We start from the raw sequence: 12,277 nt of genomic DNA on the forward strand, positions 1-12,277 counted from the left end.
GCCAAGGCGTTGCCCAACATGCCATGCCACGGCCTCGGCCCGCATGCCTTGCCACGGCGTTGCCCAGCATGCCATGCCACCGCGTTGCCCGGCATGCCATGCCTTAGCCTTGGCCAGCATGGCATGCCACGGCCTCGGCCATCATGCCATGCCACGGCCTCGGCCCGCATGCCTTGCCACGGCGTTGCCCAACATGCCATGCCACGGCCTCGGCCCGCATGCCATGCCATGCCATGCCTTGGCCTTGGCCAGCATGACATGCCACGGCCTCGGCCCGCATGCCTTGCTACGGCGTCGCCCAACAAGCCATGCCACGGCCTCGGCCCGCATGACATGCCACGGCCTCGGACCGCATGCCTTGCTACGGCGTCGCCCAACATGCCATGCCACGGCCTCGGCCCGCATGACATGCCACGGCCTCGGCCATCATGCCATGCCACGGCCTCGGCCCGCATGCCTTGCCACGGCGTTGCCCAACATGCCATGCCACGGCCTCGGCCCGCATGCCATGCCATGCCACGGCCACGGCCCGCATGCCATGCCACGGCCACGGCCTCGGCCCGCATGCCTTGCTACGGCGTCGCCCAACATGCCATGCCACGGCCTCGGCCCGCATGCCGTGCCACGGCCTCGGCCCGCATGCCATGCCATGCCACGGCCCGCATGTCTTGCCACGGCGTTGCCAAACATGCCATGCCACGGCCTCGGCCCGCATGCCTTGCGACGGCGTCGCCCAACATGCCATGCCACGGCCACGGCCCGCATGCCATGCCACGGCCTCGGCCCGCATGCCATGCCACGGCCTCGGCCCGCATGCCTTGCTGCGGCGTTGCCCAACATGCCATGCCACGGCCTCGGCCCGCATGCCTTGCCACCGCGTTGCCCAGCATGCCATGCCACCGCGTTGCCCGGCGTGCCATGCCTTAGCCTTGGCCAACATGTCGAGCCACGGCCTCGGCCCGCATGCCATGCCATGCCACAGCCCGCATGTCTTGCCACGGCATTGCCAAACATGCCATGCCACGGCCTCGGCCCGCATGACGTGCCACGGCCTCGGCCCGCATGCCGTGCCACGGCCTCGGCCCGCATGACATGCCACGGCCTCGGCCCGCATGCCTTGCCACGACGCCGCCCAACTTGCCATGCCACGGCCTCGGCCCGCATGCCCTGCCACGGCCTCGGCCCGCATGACATGCCACGGCCTCGGCCCGCATGCCTTGCTACGGCGTCGCCCAACATGCCATGCCACGGCCTCGGCCCGCATGCCATGCCACGGCCTCGGCCCGCATGACATGCCACGGCCTCGGACCGCATGCCTTGCTACGGCGTCGCCCAACATGCCATGCCACGGGCTCGGCCCGCATGCCACGGCACGGCCTCGGCCCGCATGCCTTGCTACGGCGTCGCCCAACATGCCATGCCACGGCCTCGGCCCGCATGCCATGCCACGGCCTCGGCCCGCATGACATGCCACGGCCTCGGACCGCATGCCTTGCTACGGCGTCGCCCAACATGCCATGCCACGGCCTCGGCCCGCATGCCACGGCACGGCCTCGGCCCGCATGCCTTGCTACGGCGTCGCCCAACATGCCATGCCACGGCGTCGGCCCGCATGCCATGCCACGGCCTCGGCCCGCATGACATGCCACGGCCTCGGACCGCATGCCTTGCTACGGCGTCGTCCAACATGCCATGCCACGGCCTCGGCCCGCATGCCATGCCACGGCCTCGGCCCGCATGCCATGCCACGGCCTCGGCCCGCATGCCTTGCTGCGGCGTTGCCCAACATGCCATGCCACGGCCTCGGCCCGCATGCCTTGCCACCGAGTTGCCCAGCATGCCATGCCACCGCGTTGCCCGGCGTGCCATGCCTTAGCCTTGGCCAACATGTCGAGCCACGGCCTCGGCCCGCATGCCATGCCATGCCACGGCCCGCATGTCTTGCCACGGCGTGGCCAAACATGCCATGCCACGGCCTCGGCCCGCATGACGTGCCACGGCCTCGGCCCGCATGACATGCCACGGCCTCGGCCCGCATGCCTTGCTACGGCGTCGCCCAACATGCCTTGCCACGGCCTCGGCCCGCATGCCATGCCGCGGCCTCGGCCCGCATGACATGCCACGGCCTCGGCCAGCATGCCTTGCCACGACGCCGCCCAACTTGCCATGCCACGGCCTCGGCCCGCATGCCATGCCACGGCCTCGGCCCGCATGACATGCCACGGCCTCGGCCCGCATGCCTTGCTACGGCGTCGCCCAACATGCCATGCCACGGCCTCGGCCCGCATGCCATGCCACGGCCTCGGCCCGCATGACATGCCACGGCCTCGGACCGCATGCCTTGCTACGGCGTCGCCCAACATGCCATGCCACGGCCTCGGCCCGCATGCCACGGCACGGCCTCGGCCCGCATGCCTTGCTACGGCGTCGCCCAACATGCCATGCCACGGCCTCGGCCCGCATGCCATGCCACGGCCTCGGCCCGCATGACATGCCACGGCCTCGGACCGCATGCCTTGCTACGGCGTCGCCCAACATGCCATGCCACGGCCTCGGCCCGCACGCCACGGCACGGCCTCGGCCCGCATGCCTTGCTACGGCGTCGCCCAGCATGCCATGCCACGGCCTCGGCCCGCATGCCATGCCACGGCCTCGGCCCGCATGACATGCCACGGCCTCGGACCGCATGCCTTGCTACGGCGTCGCCCAACATGCCATGCCACGGCCTCGGCCCGCATGCCATGCCACGGCCTCGGCCCGCATGACATGCCACGGCCTCGGCCCGCATGCCTTGCGACGGCGTCGCCCAACATGCCTTGCCACGGCCTCGGCCCGCATGCCATGCCACGGCCTCGGCCCGCATGCCTTGCCACGACGTCGCCCAACTTGCCATGCCACGGCCTCGGCCCGCATGCCATGCCACGGCCTCGGCCCGCATGACATGCCACGGCCTCGGACCGCATGCCTTGCTACGGCGTCGCCCAACATGCCATGCCACGGCCTCGGCCCGCATGCCATGCCACGGCCTCGGCCCGCATGACATGCCACGGCCTCGGACCGCATGCCTTGCTACGGCGTCGCCCAACATGCCATGCCACGGCCTCGGCCCGCATGCCACGGCACGGCCTCGGCCCGCATGCCTTGCTACGGCGTCGCCCAACATGCCATGCCACGGCCTCGGCCCGCATGCCATGCCACGGCCTCGGCCCGCATGACATGCCACGGCCTCGGCCCGCATGCCTTGCTACGGCGTCGCCCAACATGCCTTGCCACGGCCTCGGCCCGCATGCCATGCCACGGCCTCGGCCCGCATGCCTTGCCACGACGTCGCCCAACTTGCCATGCCACGGCCTCGGCCCGCATGCCATGCCACGGCCTCGGCGCGCATGACATGCCACGGCCTCGGCCCGCATGCCATGCTACGGCGTCGCCCAACATGCCATGCCACGGCCTCGGCCCGCATGCCATGCCACGGCCTCGGCCCGCATGCCATGCCACGGCCTCGGCCCGCATGACAGGCCACGGCCTCGGACCGCATGCCTTGCTACGGCGTCGCCCAACATGCCATGCCACGGCCTCGGCCCGCATGCCATGCCACGGCCTCGGCCCGCATGCCACGGCACGGCCTCGGCCCGCATGCCTTGCTACGGCGTCGCCCAACATGCCATGCCACGGCCTCGGCCCGCATGCCATGCCACGGCCTCGGCCCGCATGACATGCCACGGCCTCGGACCGCATGCCTTGCTACGGCGTCGCCCAACATGCCATGCCACAGCCTCGGCCCGCATGCCGTGCCACGGCCTCGGCCTCGGCCCGCATGCCTTGCTACGACGTTGGCCAACATGCCATGCCACGGCCCCGGCCCGCATGCCATGCCACCGCGTTGCCCGGCGTGCCATGCCTTAGCCTTGGCCAACATGTCGTGCCACGGCCTCGGCCCGCATGCCATGCCATGCCACGGCCCTCATGTCTTGCCACGGCGTTGCCAAACATGCCATGCCACGGCCTCGGCCCGCATGCCTTGCTACGGCGTCGCCCAACATGCCATGACATGCCACGGCCTCGGCCCGCATGCCTTGCTACGGCGTCGCCCAACATGCCATGCCACGGCCTCGGCCCGCATGCCATGCCACGGCCTCGGCCCGCATGCCTTGCGACGGCGTCGCCCAACATGCCATGCCACGGCCTCTGCCCGCATGCCATGCCACGGCCTCGGCCCGCGTGACATGCCACGGCCTCGGCCCGCATGCCTTGCCACGACGTCGCCCAACTTGCCATGCCACGGCCTCGGCCCGCATGCCATGCCACGGCCTCGGCTCGCATGACATGCCACGGCCTCGGCCCGCATGCCTTGCTACGGCGTCGCCCAACATGCCATGCCACGGCCTCGGCCCGCATGCCATGCCATGGCCTCGGCCCGCATGACATGCCACGGCCTCGGACCGCATGCCTTGCTACGGCGTCGCCCAACATGCCATGCCACGGCCCCGGCCCGCATGCCTTGCCACCGCGTTGCCCGGCGTGCCATGCCACCGCGTTGCCCGGCGTGCCATGCCTTAGCCTTGGCCAACATGTCGTGCCACGGCCTCGGCCCGCATGCCATGCCATGCCACGGCCCGCATGTCTTGCCACGGCGTTGCCAAACATGCCATGCCACGGCCTCGGCCCGCATGCCTTGCCACGGCCTCGGCCAACATGCCATGCCACGGCCTCGGCCCGCATGCCATGCCACGGCCTCGGCCCGCATGACATGCCACGGCCTCGGCCCGCATGCCTTGCTACGGCGTCGCCCAACATGCCATGCCACGGCCTCGGCCCGCATGCCATGCCACGGCCTCGGCCCGCATGCCCTTCTACGGCGTTGCCCAACATGCCATGCCACGGCCTCGGCCCGCATGCCTTGCCACCGCGTTGCCCAGCATGCCATGCCACCGCGTTGCCCGGCGTGCCATGCCTTAGCCTTGGCCAACATGTCGTGCCACGGCCTCGGCCCGCATGCCATGCCACGGCCTCGGCCCGCATGTCTTGCCACGGCGTTGCCCAACATGCCATGCCACGGCCTCGGCCCCCATGCCTTGCCACCGCGCTGCCCAGCATGCCAATGCACCGCGTTGCCCGGCGTGCCATGCCTTAGCCTTGGCCAACATGCCACGCCACGGCCTCGGCCCGCATGGCTTGCCAGGGCGTTGCCCAACATGCCATGCCACGGCCTCGGCCCGCATGTCTTGCCACGGCGTTGCCCAACATGCCATGCCATGCCACGCCACGGCCTCGGCCCGCATGCCATGCCACGGCCTCGGCCCGCATGCCATGCCATGCCACGGCCTCGGCCCGCATGCCATGCCACGGCCTCGGCCAGCATGCCATGCCAAGGCCTCGGCCCGCATGCCTTGCCACGGCGTTGCCCAGCATGCCATGCCACCGCGTTGCCCAGCGGGCCGTGCCGCGGCCTCGGCCCGCATGCCTTGCGACTGCCTTGGCCAGCGTGCCATGCCACAGCGTGCCATGCCTTAGCCTTGGCCTACATGCCATGCCACTGCCTTGGCCAGCATGTCGTGCCACCGCCACGGCCAGCATGCCATGCCGGTCCGTTGCCCAGCATGCCACGGCCGTGGCGGCATGGCAAGCCACGGCCTCGGCCAGCATGCCATGCCACGGCCTCGGCCAGCATGCCATGGCACTGTCTTGGTCAGCATGCCATGCCATGGCACCGCCTTGTCCAGCACGCCGTGCCGCAGCGTTGGCCAGCATGCCTTGGCCGGCATGCCATGCCAATGCCTTGGGCCAACATGGCGTGCCACGGGCTGGGCCATGCCGGTCCGTTGCCCGGCATGCCACGGCCGTGGCGGCATGGCAAGCCACGGCCTCGGCCAGCATGCCATGCCCCGGCCTCGCCCAGCATGCCATGGCACGGTCTTGGTCAGCATGCCATGCCATGGCACCGCCTTGTGCAGCGTTGGCCAGCATGCCTTGGCCGGCATGCCATGCCAATGCCTTGGGCCAACATGGCGTGCCACGGGCTGGGCGAGCACGGCATGCCACGGGCTGGGCGAGCATGCCACGCCACGGCCTTGGCTAGCAGCAAGGCATGCCACGGCCTCGGCGAGCATGCCATGCCATGCCAAGGCCAAGGCCAAAGCCAAGGCCAAGGCAGTGGGCAAGGCCAAGTCCCTGTGCAAGGCATGGCCAAGGCCAAGGCAAAGGCCAAGGCCGCGGGCAAAGGCCAAGGCCAAGGCCAAGGCCATGGCGTGCCACCGCCTCGATCGATCTTTTTGAACATGATTCTTTTATAATCTTACCCAAACCGTGCAACACAATTAAAAATGCACTACAATCAATTTTAAATGTCATTCCCTATTTTTTTGCAATTTTTCTGGAGCTTTTCGAATTTTTAAAGCCCTTATTTGGCATAAAAAAATCAAAATAAAATAAAAAAAATGAAAAAAATAATTTAATAATTTCTATAATTACTAGTGAATCATCCTTTAATTATGGGAATTTTTCCATAATTTTTTGACTATTTTTATTAATTTTTATTATTTTTTAAGTATTAATATCGAAATAAATTAAAATAAAATATTTTCTGTAAAAAAATATTTTTTTTAATTTTTTTTATGGTGTATTAAATTATTTCCTACAACTTTCATGTTGAAAGTTTTGGCAAAAAACCATTACTTTTTAAAAAAACTCCATTATGACTCCTCGAACATGCTTCATGTTTCCTCCTGCCAGATTGAAAAGGGCTTAACAGGCTATTATAAGGGGGGGGCACCTCCCTTGCCCAGGGAAGGCAGTGGCAGGTACGCCCCATGTTGGGCGCGGCCTGGGCTGCGGCCTTGGGTTACATGCACTGCGGCTCGACCGCGGCCTGGGCTGCGGCCTGGGGCGGCTCGGCCGCGGCCTTGGGCGGCCTGGACCGCGGCCTTGGGCGGCCTTGCGCGGCCTGGGCGCGGCCTTGGGCGGCCTGGGCGCGGCCTTGCGCGGCCTGGGCGCGGCCTTGGGCAGCATGGCGTGGCATGCGCGCGGGCGTGGGCGGCCTGGCATGCGCGCGGCATGGGCAGCACGGCATGGCATGCGCACGGCCTGGGCGGCCTGGCATGCAGCCGGCCTGGCATGCCCGCGGCGTGGGCAGCACGGCATGGCATGCGCACGGCCTGGGCGGCCTGGCATGCAGCCGGCCTGGCATGCCCGCGGCGTGGGCAGCACGGCATGGCATGCGCACGGCCTGGGCGGCCTGGCATGCAGCCGGCCTGGGCAGCACGGCATGGCATGCGCACGGCCTGGGCGGCCTGGCATGCCCGCGGCGTGGGCAGCGTGGCCTGTGCGAATACCGCGCGCGTGGTCTTTTGACCACGGTGCGCGTGTTGCGCGCATGGTCGCGCACGCCTTTGCACGCCTTCGCACGCAACGCACGTCTAGTGATAAGAACCGCAGCCAAGGCAGCCCAGCCCCAAGGCCAAGGCCACCAGCATGGCATGCCACGGCGAAGGCAGCCCAGCCAAAGCCAGCAGCATGCCATGCCAAGGCCAGCAGCATGCCATGCCACGGCCAAGGCAGGCCAGCCAAAGCCAGCAGCATGCCATGCCAAGGCCAAGGCCAGCAGCATGCCATGCCACGGCCAAGGCAGCCCAGCCAAAGCCAGCAGCATGCCAAGCCAAGGCCAAGGCCAGCAGCATGCCATGCCACGGCCAAGGCAGCCCAGCCAAAGCCAGCAGCATGCCATGCCAAGGCCTAGGCCAGCAGCATGCCATGCCACGGCCAAGGCAGGCAAGCCAAAGCCAGCAGCATGCCATGCCAAGGCCAAGGCCAGCAGCATGCCATGCCACGGCCAAGGCAGCCCAGCCAAAGCCAGCAGCATGCCATGCCAAGGCCTAGGCCAGCAGCATGCCATGCCACGGCCAAGGCAGGCCAGCCAAAGCCAGCAGCATGCCATGCCAAGGCCAAGGCCAGCAGCATGCCATGCCACGGCCAAGGCAGCCCAGCCAAAGCCAGCAGCATGCCATGCCAAGGCCTAGGCCAGCAGCATGCCATGCCACGGCCAAGGCAGGCAAGCCAAAGCCAGCAGCATGCCATGCCAAGGCCATGGCCAGCAGCATGCCATGCCACGGCCAAGGCAGCCCAGCCAAATCCAGCAGCATGCCATGCCAAGGCCAAGGCCAGCAGCATGCCATGCCACGGCCAAGGCAGCCCAGCCAAAGCCAGCAGCATGCCATGCCAAGGCCTAGGCCAGCAGCATGCCATGCCACGGCCAAGGCAGGCCAGCCAAAGCCAGCAGCATGCCATGCCAAGGCCAAGGCCAGCAGCATGCCATGCCACGGCCAAGGCAGCCCAACCAAAGCCAGCAGCATGCCATGCCAAGGCCTAGGCCAGCAGCATGCCATGCCACGGCCATGGCAGGCCAGCCAAAGCCAGCAGCATGCCATGCCAAGGCCTAGGCCACCAGCATGCCATGCCACGGCCAAGGCAGCCCAGCCAAAGCCAGCAGCATGCCATGCCAAGGCCAAGGCCAGCAGCATGCCATGCCACGGCCAAGGCAGCCCAGCCAAAGCCAGCAGCATGCCATGCCAAGGCCTAGGCCAGCAGCATGCCATGCCACGGCCAAGGCAGGCAAGCCAAAGCCAGCAGCATGCCATGCCAAGGCCATGGCCAGCAGCATGCCATGCCACGGCCAAGGCAGCCCAGCCAAAGCCAGCAGCATGCCATGCCAAGGCCAAGGCCAGCAGCATGCCATGCCACGGCCAAGGCAGCCCAGCCAAAGCCAGCAGCATGCCAAGCCAAGGCCAAGGCCAGCAGCATGCCATGCCACGGCCAAGGCAGCCCAGCCAAAGCCAGCAGCATGCCATGCCAAGGCCTAGGCCAGCAGCATGCCATGCCACGGCCAAGGCAGGCAAGCCAAAGCCAGCAGCATGCCATGCCAAGGCCAAGGCCAGCAGCATGCCATGCCACGGCCAAGGCAGCCCAGCCAAAGCCAGCAGCATGCCATGCCAAGGCCTAGGCCAGCAGCATGCCATGCCACGGCCAAGGCAGGCCAGCCAAAGCCAGCAGCATGCCATGCCAAGGCCAAGGCCAGCAGCATGCCATGCCACGGCCAAGGCAGCCCAGCCAAAGCCAGCAGCATGCCATGCCAAGGCCTAGGCCAGCAGCATGCCATGCCACGGCCAAGGCAGGCAAGCCAAAGCCAGCAGCATGCCATGCCAAGGCCATGGCCAGCAGCATGCCATGCCACGGCCAAGGCAGCCCAGCCAAAGCCAGCAGCATGCCATGCCAAGGCCAAGGCCAGCAGCATGCCATGCCACGGCCAAGGCAGCCCAGCCAAAGCCAGCAGCATGCCATGCCAAGGCCTAGGCCAGCAGCATGCCATGCCACGGCCAAGGCAGGCCAGCCAAAGCCAGCAGCATGCCATGCCAAGGCCAAGGCCAGCAGCATGCCATGCCACGGCCAAGGCAGCCCAACCAAAGCCAGCAGCATGCCATGCCAAGGCCTAGGCCAGCAGCATGCCATGCCACGGCCATGGCAGGCCAGCCAAAGCCAGCAGCATGCCATGCCAAGGCCTAGGCCACCAGCATGCCATGCCACGGCCAAGGCAGCCCAGCCAAAGCCAGCAGCATGCCATGCCAAGGCCAAGGCCAGCAGCATGCCATGCCACGGCCAAGGCAGCCCAGCCAAAGCCAGCAGCATGCCATGCCAAGGCCTAGGCCAGCAGCATGCCATGCCACGGCCAAGGCAGGCAAGCCAAAGCCAGCAGCATGCCATGCCAAGGCCATGGCCAGCAGCATGCCATGCCACGGCCAAGGCAGCCCAGCCAAAGCCAGCAGCATGCCATGCCAAGGCCAAGGCCAGCAGCATGCCATGCCACGGCCAAGGCAGCCCAGCCAAAGCCAGCAGCATGCCAAGCCAAGGCCAAGGCCAGCAGCATGCCATGCCACGGCCAAGGCAGCCCAGCCAAAGCCAGCAGCATGCCATGCCAAGGCCTAGGCCAGCAGCATGCCATGCCACGGCCAAGGCAGGCAAGCCAAAGCCAGCAGCATGCCATGCCAAGGCCAAGGCCAGCAGCATGCCATGCCACGGCCAAGGCAGCCCAGCCAAAGCCAGCAGCATGCCATGCCAAGGCCTAGGCCAGCAGCATGCCATGCCACGGCCAAGGCAGGCCAGCCAAAGCCAGCAGCATGCCATGCCAAGGCCAAGGCCAGCAGCATGCCATGCCACGGCCAAGGCAGCCCAGCCAAAGCCAGCAGCATGCCATGCCAAGGCCTAGGCCAGCAGCATGCCATGCCACGGCCAAGGCAGGCAAGCCAAAGCCAGCAGCATGCCATGCCAAGGCCATGGCCAGCAGCATGCCATGCCACGGCCAAGGCAGCCCAGCCAAAGCCAGCAGCATGCCATGCCAAGGCCAAGGCCAGCAGCATGCCATGCCACGGCCAAGGCAGCCCAGCCAAAGCCAGCAGCATGCCATGCCAAGGCCTAGGCCAGCAGCATGCCATGCCACGGCCAAGGCAGGCCAGCCAAAGCCAGCAGCATGCCATGCCAAGGCCAAGGCAGGCCAGCCAAAGCCAGCAGCATGCCATGCCAAGGCCAAGGCCAGCAGCATGCCATGCCACGGCCAAGGCAGCCCAACCAAAGCCAGCAGCATGCCATGCCAAGGCCTAGGCCAGCAGCATGCCATGCCACGGCCAAGGCAGGCCAGCCAAAGCCAGCAGCATGCCATGCCAAGGCCTAGGCCACCAGCATGCCATGCCACGGCCAAGGCAGCCCAGCCAAAGCCAGCAGCATGCCATGCCAAGGCCAAGGCCAGCAGCATGCCATGCCACGGCCAAGGCAGCCCAGCCAAAGCCAGCAGCATGCCATGCCAAGGCCTAGGCCAGCAGCATGCCATGCCACGGCCAAGGCAGGCAAGCCAAAGCCAGCAGCATGCCATGCCAAGGCCATGGCCAGCAGCATGCCATGCCACGGCCAAGGCAGCCCAGCCAAAGCCAGCAGCATGCCATGCCAAGGCCAAGGCCAGCAGCATGCCATGCCACGGCCAAGGCAGCCCAGCCAAAGCCAGCAGCATGCCATGCCAAGGCCTAGGCCAGCAGCATGCCATGCCACGGCCAAGGCAGGCCAGCCAAAGCCAGCAGCATGCCATGCCAAGGCCAAGGCCAGCAGCATGCCATGCCACGGCCAAGGCAGCCCAACCAAAGCCAGCAGCATGCCATGCCAAGGCCTAGGCCAGCAGCATGCCATGCCACGGCCAAGGCAGGCCAGCCAAAGCCAGCAGCATGCCATGCCAAGGCCTAGGCCACCAGCATGCCATGCCACGGCCAAGGCAGCCCAGCCAAAGCCAGCAGCATGCCATGCCAAGGCCAAGGCCAGCAGCATGCCATGCCACGGCCAAGGCAGCCCAGCCAAAGCCAGCAGCATGCCATGCCAAGGCCTAGGCCAGCAGCATGCCATGCCACGGCCAAGGCAGGCCAACCAAAGCCAGCAGCATGCCATGCCAAGGCCTAGGCCAGCAGCATGCCATGCCACGGCCAAGGCAGCCCAGCCAAAGCCAGCAGCATGCCATATCACGGCCAAGGGCAGCAGCATGCCATGCCACGGCCAAGGCAGCCCAGCCAAAGCCAGCAGCATGCCATGCCATGGCCTAGGCCAGCAGCATGCCATGCCACGGCCAAGGCAGGCCAGCCAAAGCCAGCAGCATGCCATGCCAAGGCCAAGGCCAGCAGCATGCCATGCCACGGCCAAGGCAGGCCAGCCAAAGCCAGCAGCATGCCATGCCAAGGCCTAGGCCAGCAGCATGCCATGCCACGGCCAAGGCAGCCCAGCCAAAGCCAGCAGCATGCCATATCAAGGCCAAGGCCAGCAGCATGCCATGCCACGGCCAAGGCAGCCCAGCCAAAGCCAGCAGCATGCCATGCCATGGCCTAGGCCAGCAGCATGCCATGCCACGGCCAAGGCAGGCCAGCCAAAGCCAGCAGCATGCCATGCCAAGGCCTAGGCCAGCAGCATGCCATGCCACGGCCAAAACAGGCCAGCCAAAGCCAGCAGCATGCCATGCCAAGGCCTAGGCCAGCAGCATGCCATGCCACGGCCAAGGCAGGCCAGCCAAAGCCAGCAGCATGCCATGCCAAGGCCAAGGCCAGCAGCATGCCATGCCACGGCCAAGGCAGCCCAGCCAAAGCCAGCAGCATGCCATATCAAGGCCAAGGCCAGCAGCATGCCATGCCACGGCCAAGGCAGCCCAGCCAAAGCCAGCAGCATGCCATGCCATGCCTAGGCCAGCAGCATGCCATGCCAC

The sequence above is a fragment of the Camellia sinensis genome, unplaced genomic scaffold (genome assembly GCF_055761805.1).
Source record: "Camellia sinensis isolate YWXY unplaced genomic scaffold, ASM5576180v1 Unanchor6, whole genome shotgun sequence".
Taxonomy (NCBI): domain Eukaryota; kingdom Viridiplantae; phylum Streptophyta; class Magnoliopsida; order Ericales; family Theaceae; genus Camellia; species Camellia sinensis.